Here is an 11,422-nt window from a genome sequence, read left to right as displayed (position 1 = left end):
TATGTTCATCAGTGATATTGGCCTGTAGTTTTCTTTCTTTGTGACATCTTTGTCTGGTTTTGGTATCAGGGTGATGGTGGCCTCGTAGAATGAGTTGGGGAGTGTTCCTCCCTCTGCAATATTTTGGAAGAGTTTGAGAAGGATAGGTGTTAGCTCTTCTCTAAATGTTTGATAGAATTCGCCTGTGAAGCCATCTGGTCCTGGTCTTTTGTTTGTTGGAAGATTTTTAATCACAGTTTCAATTTCAGTGCTTGTGATTGGTCTGTTCATATTTTCTATTTCTTCCTGGTTCAGTCTCGGCAGGTTGTGCATTTCTAAGAATTTGTCCATTTCTTCCAGGTTGTCCATTTTATTGGCATAGAGTTGCTTGTAGTAATCTCTCATGATCGTTTGTATTTCTGCAGTGTCAGTTGTTACTTCTGCTTTTTCATTTCTAATTCTATTGATTTGAGTCTTCTCCCTTTTTCTCTTGATGAGTCTGGCTAATGGTTTATCAGTTTTGTTTATCTTTTCAAAGAACCAGCTTTTAGTTTTATTGATCTTTGCTACTGTCTCCTTCATTTCTTTTCAATTTATTTCTGATCTGATCTTTATGATTTCTTTCCTTCTGCTAGCTTTGGGGTTTTTTTGTTCTTCTTTCTCTAATTGCTTTAGGTGCAAGGTTAGGTTGTTTATTCGAGATGTTTCCTGTTTCTTGATATAGGCTTGTATTGCTGTAAACTTCCCTCTTAGCACTGCTTTTGCTGCATCCCATAGATTTTGGGTCGTCGTGTCTCCATTGTCATTTGTTTCTAGGTATTTTTTGATTTCCCCTTTGATTTCTTCAGTGATCACTTCGTTATTAAGTAGTGTATTGTGTAGCCTCCATGTGTTTGTATTTTTTACAGATCTTTTCCTGTAATTGATATCTAGTCTCATAGCGTTGTGGTCAGAAAAGATACTTGATACAATTTCAATTTTCTTAAATTTACCAAGGCTTGATTTGTGACCCACGATATGATCTATCCTGGAGAATGGTCCATGAGCACTTGAGAAAAATGTGTTTTCTGTTGTTTTTGGGTGGAATGTCCTATAAATATCAATTAAGTCCATCTTGTTTAATGTATCATTTAAAGCTTGTGTTTCCTTATTTATTTTCATTTTGGATGATCTGTCCATTGGTGAAAGTGGGTTGTTAAAGTCTCCTACTATGATTGTGTTACTGTCGATTTCCCCTTTTATGGCTGTTAGTATTTGCCTTATGTATTGAGGTGCTCCTATGTTGGGTGCATAAATATTTACAATTGTTATACCTTCTTCTTGGATCAATCCCTTGATCATTATATAGTGTCCTTCTTTGTCTCTTGTAATAGTCTTTATTTTAACGTCTATTTTATCTGATACGAGAATTGCTACTCCAGCTTTCTTTTGATTTCCATTTGCATGGAATATCTTTTTCCATCCCCTCACTTTCAGTCTGTATGTGTCCCTAGGTCTGAAGTGGGTCTCTTGTAGACAGCATATATACGGGTCTTGTTTTTGTATCCATTCAGCCAGTCTGTGTCTTTTGGTGGGAGCATTTAATCCATTTACATTTAAGGTAATTATCGATATGTATGTTCCTATTCCCATTTTCTTAAATGTTTCGGGTTTGTTATTGTAGGTGTTTTCCTTCTCTTGTGTTCTTGCCTAGAGAAGTTCCTTTAGCATTTGTTGTAAAGCTGGTTTGGTGGTGCTGAACTCTCTCAGCTTTTGCTTGTCTGTAAAGGTTTTAATTTCTCCATCAAATCTGAATGAGATCCTTGCTGGGTAGAGTAACCTTGGTTGTAGGTTTTTCTCCTTCATGACTTTAAGTATATCCTGCCACTCCCTTCTGGCTTGCAGAGTTTCTGCTGAAAGATCAGCTGTTAACCTTATGGGGATTCCCTTGTGTGTTATTTGTTGTTTTTCCCTTGCTGCTTTTAATATGTTTTCTTTATATTTAATTTTTGATAGTTTGATTAATATGTGTCTTGGCGTGTTTCTCCTGGATTTATCCTGTATGGGACTCTCTGTGCTTCCAGGACTTGATTAACTACTTCCTTTCCCATATTAGGGAAGTTTTCAACTATAATCTCTTCAAATATTTTCTCAGTCCCTTTCTTTTTCTCTTCTTCTTCTGGGACCCCTATAATTCGAATGTTGGTGCGTTTAATGTTGTCCCAGAGGTCTCTGAGACTGCTCAGTTCTTTTCATTCTTTTTTCTTTATTCTGCTCTGCAGTAGTTATTTCCCCAGTAATGGTTTCTTAAGTTGTTTTTCAGGAACATGGAGCTAGTCTTGCCCAGTTCAAATTGGTCAAGCACACTGACCATTCAACTGGGCCTGTGCAAGTGTCGGATGGATAACCTATTGTTGTCTGAGGGGCAAAAACTCCATCATCAGATCATGCTAATGCCACCATTTTCTGAACACGTGTCTCTTGAAGAAGCATGTAACTCAGATACACCTGCGCAGAACACTGATTACTTCACCTTTTTCTTATCTTCAACCCCCTTTCCCCATGCCTCAGACCACCCTGCTTCTTTATCCTGTAAATATCCCAAGCCCCTCACCTTTAGGTAGGCGGATCTGAGACTTGTTCTCCCATCTCCTCGCTTGGCTGTCTCGTGGATAAACCCTTTCTCTGCTGCAGACTTCCACGTCTCAGTGTTTGGCTTGTTGCGGAGTGGGGCAAACAAACCTGGTTTCGTAATAGTCTGGTAATTCTATTCAATATTATCTGAAGTTATTGTGGTCTCGTCCTGCTGTTGTGTTTATTCTTTTGACTCTGTGAAAGCACAGCTCAGAGACATTTAGTTATCTGCATGCAAATGATATACTTGCTTATTTTAAGGAGAATAGTCATTAGGCTGTTGTCAACAAAAAGGGCTTTATAAGAGAAAAGAAAAAACTACAGACACTCTAAGCACAGTAAGTTTTTGGATTCTTTCCATTTGATATTTGGGTTGGGGGAGGCTAATTGATTAGCTGTCATCTAGCAGAGTCTAGTCTGTGAAGTGTGCTCCTGAACGGGTTGCTTAGGGTAAACAAAGGAAATAATTTCAGCCACTGACAGATTCTTCTGACAACTGGAAGATTTTAACTGTGGAATATTCATGCCAAGCTGAGGCTACCATGTTAGGTGAGGTCCGTACCACTTCCCTCCGCAGAATTTCTCAGTTCTCACTCATGGTGATTATTTCCTCCTGCATTTTGTAATTTTAGATGATGAGCTCATCTTTAGTGGGGTTTTGTCTATGGGAATCCTGTGTGGTCCGAGTGGAGAGTATATTCCTTTCAAAGAGATTTTATATTTGCTTCTATCTGCTTGGTATCCATTTTTAAGTTAATTTTTCAACTTGTGGGCCCCTGGTTTCTATAGGTAGTATGAGATTGAGCTGAAGACCTGAGTAAGGGCAGACTATAATTTTAAATTCTCAGGGGAATTTTTTTTAACCAAATCAAGAGGCTCCACCAGGAGATTCTGTTTCCTTGTGCATTTCTGCAGTTTTGTTTCTGGTACACACTTTCACCAAAGGTACAGCCCTGCAGAGTTCTAACTTTATGTGACAGCATCAAGTCTATCTCTTCATTCTTGTTAACCCAAGGTCTCTTTTGTTGCTATATGTCCATTAAAACTCAAAGTCCTTGGATCCTGAGACCAGTAAACCCCAGGGAGGCCTCCGCCTCAGCTTATCTGACACTCTCGCTCTCCCCTACCCCACAATTTAACTCCCTCTTAATTTTGTGACCACTGAGAATGTTCCCTACTTTCTTGTGAGCTTAGCTTTCCAATTAACAGAAAGCTTAATTTATTTTACCAGCATTTTAAGGTGTTTTGAAAGAAATAGAAGTGAATACATTTATGGAATATATTCATATACATGAAGAAAAATATATTCTAGAACATATTGAATACAAATGTTTTAAATTAGAATATGTGACAGTAATATCTTGAAGACTATCCTGAATAACACATATTCCCTGTGATACTCATAAAAAATACCTTAATATTCATTGGATATTTTCAAGAGTAGTCTTAAGTTTTTGGTAAATCACACATTTGGCAAATTGGGAGTAGCTTGGACATTGAACTAACTGATCCTTCTGTGAACTGGCCTTTAGGGATCTGGGCTGCTTCCAATCAGCTTCCAGTACTTTTTTAAAGTACAGGTCAGTTCAGTACACTGCACTTGTTTTTCAGTAAAATGTTGACACGTGCCTGCTCAGAATAAATTGATTTGACTATATCAACTGACTTACTTGGTGGAAAAAGACAATTCACAAACCAGTTCCTATGCTGACTTTTCTCCTGTCTTCCCCCCAGATTCCCACCATTATGGTTTAATCTTCTCCATGTAACATTAATAATTATTTTCTTTTCTCCACCCAATATCTCACACAGTTTTAATAACAATAAATGAAGGGATAGACTAGTGAATGAAGCAGTTAATCAAATTTTTTCCTATCTACTTAGTATTTTTTTCTTCCAGTTTTATTGAGATATAATTGACATAGAGCACTGTATAAGTTTAAGGTGTACAGCATAATGATTTGGCTTACATATACCATGAAATGATTATCACTATAACTTTAGAGAACATACATCACCTCATATAGATACAAAATTAAAGAAATAAAAAATGTTTTTTCTTGTGATGAGAACTCTTAACAACTTGTCACATATAACATACAGCAGTTGTACATCACGTTGTACATTACATCCCCAGTACTTATTTATCTTATAACTGGAAGTTTGTACTTTTTGATAATCAATTTTAAAAGAATGGTAAACTTTTAAAATTTTATTTATCATAGTGACACCTGTTGTCCTATACCTGAAATTCTGATTATTATAAATATACTGAAGAATGCAATGATAGAAATAGAGAAAAGAAGGACGAGGCAAGAGAAGCATTTTAAAATGTATTAAATTGAGTATTGTACCTCGTTAAAAAAAAAAAAGACATTGTAGGAATTGAATATTGAAAGCCAAAAGAGCTGAACTGTAGGACACAGACAATATTAAAATTGAGTTCAGAGATGAATGAAAGTGAATTCTAAAACCCAGGTGGGAGGGGAAGGCTTTACAGAGCAGGTGAGTGTTGAGCTGGAGCCCCTGGGTATTGATTCAGGAAACTAGGATCCTTACAAGCCATTGGCTAAACAAACCCAATAAACTATAGGTTACAGCCTGACTATTCACATTATAAAAGTCTCCTCATATAGAGGGAATTTTCTATGATGATCATTTCTGCTTTTCTAATAATATTTAATTTTACAAAACTTCAATTGATATGTTACTTTCCAGCATCGCAGCCGCTGCATGAACGGAAGTAGTTACTTGTTCTGGAGTTTTCCCAGCCACAGTGTTTACTCCAAGCATTAGCTCAAACCCTCTGCTTAGTCATCAGTTGGTTCACTATTCTTTGTAAGTAATTAGGATAAGTGTTCTCAGGGTCAACAGTACACTCACACCACCCTTGACATGGATGAAAGGAATGTGTTAAAATTAAAGGGACTTCTTTTGACAGAGCATTCTTTTTCAGAAAAGGGTAAAGGTTTGAATCCTTCTGATCCTTCTGGAAGAATGTTAGATTTTAGGGGCTGCCTTACATCCAAAGAACCATGCAGAGTGTTTACATGAACCTCTCTATACTGATTGATGGCTCATCCTTTACTGTTTGGAGGTAGAGTCGGGGAAGAGGAGATTAAAGCAGGTCCATTTTAGATGCCATCCTTTGGGTTTATTACCAGAATTGCCAAGAGGATTTTAATAAACAACTTTCTCCCATCCAAGTTTAAGGAGAGAATTCACTGTAAAATGCTGTTGTGTACTTTGTCTTATTTTTCTTGGAAGCTCCGTATAAACTTGCTCCATATCTGCTCAAAATGCTTCAAGAAATGCTCACGGGCTTCCCTGGTGGTGCAGTGGTTAAGAATCCGCCTGCCAACGCAGGGGACATGGGTTCGTGCCCTGGTCTGGGAAGATCCCACGTGCCGCGGAGCAGCTAAGCCCGTGTGCCACAACTACTGAGCCTGCGCTCTAGAGCCTGTGAGCCACAACTGCTGAGCCCGTGTGCCACAACTACTGAGCCTGCGCTCTAGAGCCCATGCTCCGCAACAAGAGAAGCCACCGCAATGAGAAGCCTGTGCATTGCAACGAAGAGTATAGCCCCTGCTCTCCGCAACTAGAGAAAGCCCACGCACAGCAACGAAGACCCAATGCAGCCAAAAATTAAAAAAAATAAATAAAGAAAGAAATGCTCACATACTTTTTATCCTTTGTGATCAAAACCTTTCCTCTGGTGTTCTGAGTGGCTTGGCGAGGCCAATCCAGAGTCTATCAGAGGTATGTATTATCTACACCTGCAACCTATGATAGACGGAGACCACATCTATGTAAATACTGGGGATGGGGACTTCGCTGGTGGCGCAGTGAATAAGACTCCACGCTCCCAATGCAGGGAGCCTGGATTCGATCCCTGGTCAGTAAACTAGATGCCACGTGCATGCTGCAACTAAAAGTTTGCATGCCACAACTAAGGAGCCCAGGTGCCGCAATTAAGGAGCCCACCTGTTGCAACTAAGGAGCCAGCAAGCCGTAACTAAGGAGACAGCAAGCTGTAACTAAGGAGCCTGCAAGCTGCAGCAACTTAACACCAGCACAACTAAATAAATAAATACTGGGGACACAAGAAAGTGTGAACCTGGAGCAGAGCTGAAGGCACTGCAGTCTTCCTGTGGACTGGACAGCAGATGGCTGGGCAGCCCCTGGCTCTCAGAGTCAGGCAGGGTGGCTGCAGCTCCAAGGTTGGAGCCCCAGCTGCAGGAGGGAGAGGTCCCTGTGTCAGGGGGAACAGCTCCTCTACTCTGCCTATCTTCCTCTCCCTGCTGACTCAGCCGGGTTTGGGCTTGCCCAGGGCTCAGTTCATTACCTCCTTATCTTTACAACTTTAGTTCCACAGTTTACAAGCAAATTCTTTCTGGGTTTCTTAGCTGAAATCCCTGGGAAGAAGAATCTGGTTGAGGCCATTTTTTGTGTCAAGCCATCCATAACAGCTAATTGGTCCATGAGTGGCCTGGCTTCCCTTGGAGCAGGAGCCCCCTCTTCTGTCTTGTGGTCACTCGTATCTAAACTCACAAGGTTCCCTGGCATGGAATGACCTGCTTAGGCATAGTTTGGGGCTATGAATGAGTGGGGCAGATTCTCCTAGAAGGGAGGAGAGTGACTGATCAGGCCTGAAGCAGCCCTGATGGTGGCCTCTCAAAGTCCCTTGGGGAAGTGTCTCCTTCAGCCTTTACTCCTGTCAGGGCCCACCTATACCCTGGGGCCTGGGGAAGGAACAGGCATCTCACAGTCCGCTCTGGAGCCCACTTGTTTTAGCCTGGATTCTTTAAAAACTGAGCCTGGGGCAAAACTTAACTAAGATTTTATTGGGAAATCAAAATGGAAACTTGGGCAAAAAGAGCGTATTGCCTTAATAACTAGCATGTGTCATAACCTAATGCAAAATTTGCTCAACATTGTTACAAATCAAAGAAAGGCTTAATTCTTAATTTTGGCTTATTAGACTGGCAAAAATGTAAATATCCAGTGTTAGGAGGGTATAGGGAAAATGTAAGAGAGGGTGTACTCTCACAATGGAAATGCTTACTAAAAGCCTTAAAAAGGTGCATACTGTCCGACCCAGCAATTTCATTTGTAGTAGGGATTTGAAAATTTACATGATACTCCCTAGTGTGAAACACAAATGCAGCCCTTTGGTTTTCTACAACTGATCTTATTTCCTCTAAAGCAACTATCTTGATGGAAAGTGAGAGAAAACTAAATTTAGTCCACTCCACTAAATCACAGTTTAATTAAATAATGTAAGCTGTCCATTTAGATCCTCAGTCTATCCAGGGAATTGCTCAGTCTCTTAGCTTTTCTCTCTTCTCCTATTCCACTCCAAGATACTTTTAGGTATATAGGTGATGGGAGGGCTTACATATCCTTATGCTGGAAGGGAAAAGGCTCCTTGGAGTTCATGTATGTTACAATCCCATTTTAGTTACTAACAAAGAGTGCAAGTGTGTCAAAGAAAAAAAGTGTAAAGCTACATAGCAAAATCCTACCTTTGAGTTATCTCTGGGAGGTGGGATTGCCCTGGGTCACTACATTCTTTTACATTTATGTATTAGTTCAATTTTATAAGAAGCATACATTAATTTTATAATCAGAAAGAATAATCATGTTTTTGTTCCAATAAAAAACAAATAAGTACAACGAAGGATGTTAAGTGGGAAATTTTGATTGAAATGCCAAGATATGATAGTTACTGATCATCAAAGGTGTGAGTGGACCACAAAGATGCAGATCTTCAAAGGAAATTTTCAAAATCTGGTTACCTATCTCTTGGTCCTCTCATCTAGGGAATCCCTCACCCAGAAAAATGATATAGGAGAGTCAGAAGAAGAGAAGGTTGCAGGGGGGCAGATTTTGAGGGTAGGATTTCTTTGGGAAAATCTAAGGAGTCACCTGCTCCCTCCACTCCAGTCTAGTGAGAGAGGCCTCAAGGAGACTGACTACTGCAGGAGCTTGATGTGGCCTCTGTCGCCACTGCCTGGCTCTGGAAAGCTAAGCAGCCTTGGCAGACAGAAGAGGATCTGGGCATGAACTGCTCTACCCTCAGAGTACAAGTCAAAGGAGACAAGAATTCTGGGGACCAGATGAGGAGGGGGCAGAGGCAAGGTCCACCTGGGGTGAAGCCTGACCAAGAGGGTGGCCAGTCTCTCAAAAGAGACTCAGCCGTTAGAGGCCAGGAGGCAACTGCTGCAGCAGAGGCTGTGGGAAGCAGAGGAGCAGGAGGAGAGGGAGCTGGGTCTGAGGAACCCAGAAGGGGAATCTCCCAGGAGTCTCCCATGAAAGCCCCTAGGAGTCAGCTTTAAACATCTGCCAGGAATCTATGGGTCCTCAGGTGTAGAACTTATAAATCCATTCTACCAGGAACTTTCCTATCCCCCTTCCCTCTGCTCCTTTTCCAACTTCAACCTTAAAGGTTAGAAGCAGCAGCAAGATGAGGAGGAAGAGAGTACGAAAGAGAAGAAACTGAACACAGCCTCCTCCAAGGCTGCAGACCACCCACCTGCCATTGACCCTAGCTTTGTGGGAGTGGGAGAGAAATATTATCTTTGAATGAGGATTTAAACATTGATTAATTAAGTCCGCATTTGTGACTTAAAGTGACCCCTGGACTTTTACCTAAGGATGCACAGAAAAATTTATGAGCTTGACAGGATTTTTACACATGGCCAGGAAAAGACCATCCTAATCCCCACTGGAAGTGATTAGAAAGCCATGGAAGGGGACTTCCCTGGTGGCGCAGTGGTTAAGAATCTGCCTGCCAATGCAGGGGACATGCGTTCAATCCCTGGTCTGGGAAGATCCCACATGCCGCAGGGCAACTAAGCCCACGAGCCACAACTACTGAGCCCACGTGCTGCAACTACTGAAGCCCACACACCTAGAGCCCATGCTCCGCAACAAGAGAAGCCACCGCAATGAGAAGCCCATAGACCACAACGAAGAGTAGCCCCCGCTTGCTGCAATTAGAGAAAAGCCCGCGCACAGCAACAAAGACCCAAGAAGCCAAAATAAATAAATTAATTAATTTTTAAAAATGTAGACACAAACTTTAAAAAAAAAAAAAAAGCCATGGAAGGGATGGACTTGGAGGGTATTATTATGCTAAGTGAAATAAGTCAGAGAAAGACAAATACTGAATGATATCACTTATATGTGAAATCTAAAAAATAAAACAAACTAGTGAATATAACAAAGAAGAAGCAGACTCACAGATATAGAGAGCAAACTAGTGGTTACCAGTTGGGAGAGGGAAGGAGGGAGGGACAAGACAGGGTTAGAGGATGAAGAGATACAAACTATTATGTATAAAATAAATAAACTACAAGGATATATAGTACAACACAGGGAATATAGCCAATATTTTATAATAACTATAAATGGAATATAACCTTTAAAAATTGTGAATCACTATGTTGTACACCTGAAACATATAATATTGTACGTCAGCTATACCTCAAATTTTTAAAAAGTCAATGGAGGACAAAAATAAAGTAGCTTTGACGAATACAACCCACAAGTCCTGTGTGTTCAACATACTGGTTGTACAAGATTCCTTTCTTAGAAACCACTCTGCCTTGAGTTCCTAGATACACTGAAACAGTACCACTTAGATGTCAGCAAGAGTCCCTCATTTGGAGGTCTGGGTGATTCCACAGCCTGGAAAAGTTTGATCTTGTCCAATAATTTCTCTTCATTCCCAGAAATTTACTCACCTGAGATGCCCCTAGCCTCTTATTTCTGTGTCTATTTTGCTTTCCACTCTTTCCTCTCATCAGCCTGGATGCAGAAATAGCAGCTCTTAGCATTCCCTCCATAGAAGAGTCTCCTCACACAAAGAGCAGTTGTGAGTAGTGGAGACTTAACTGAAGTTTTTCCATCTCCTCAAAGTGGGGCAGTGTTTGATGGTCAAGGAGGTTTCTTTAGTAAAAGTTCAGTTGAGTTCCACAACATTTATTGAGTGACTGCTATTACCAGGTACTGTGATAAATGCTGGAGACACAGAGTAAATGATATTCTCTATCCTCAAGATACTTATAGTCTAGCTGGAGAGAGAATGTAAGAGAACATGGTAAATGCCTGTTAGAGCCCAGGTTGCCATGGCAGCACACAGTGGCGGCAGGGGCATGTAAACAAGCCTAAGGTGATTATGGGGGGAGTCAAGGAAGATGTCCCTCTGTGATAGAATAGAAGAGTGATAAAATAGCAGACTGGAAAGAGAATCAAATAAAAATTTGAGAACAAAAAAATACAATAAGAGATGTTAAAAACTCAAGGGATGGGTTCAACAACAGTTTAGACACATGAGAAGAAAGAGTCAATGAATCAGAAAACATGGTAGAGGAAACTATCTAGAATGAAGTAAAGAGAGACAACAAGAGAGAAAATACAAAAGCAAGGGTAAGAGACACAGAATACAGTGAGAAGGTCTTACTTATACCTACTTGGAGTCTACTTGGAGCTGAGAATGAGCAGAGACAGTATTTGAAGATAATAACTAAGAATTTTCCAGAACTGATAAAAGACTTCAAGCTCAGAATCAAGAAGAGCAACAAATTCCAAGATAATTTAATTAAATCTGTTCTTGGAACATTAAAATAAATCTGCAAAAAACAAAACAAAAAAATATTAAAGATAAGCAGAAGAGAAAAAATATTATTTTCAAAGGAGCAACAGACAGCTGACTTCTCAACAGCAACAATGGAAGCCAGAGAACAGTGTAATATTGTCTAAGTGATAAAAGAAAATTGCTAGTCCAAAATTCTATATCCAGCTAAACCATCCTTCAAGAATAAAC

The sequence above is a fragment of the Balaenoptera musculus genome, chromosome 13, assembly GCF_009873245.2.
Source record: "Balaenoptera musculus isolate JJ_BM4_2016_0621 chromosome 13, mBalMus1.pri.v3, whole genome shotgun sequence".
NCBI classification, from domain to species: domain Eukaryota; kingdom Metazoa; phylum Chordata; class Mammalia; order Artiodactyla; family Balaenopteridae; genus Balaenoptera; species Balaenoptera musculus.
This window is presented reverse-complemented; position numbering follows the sequence as displayed.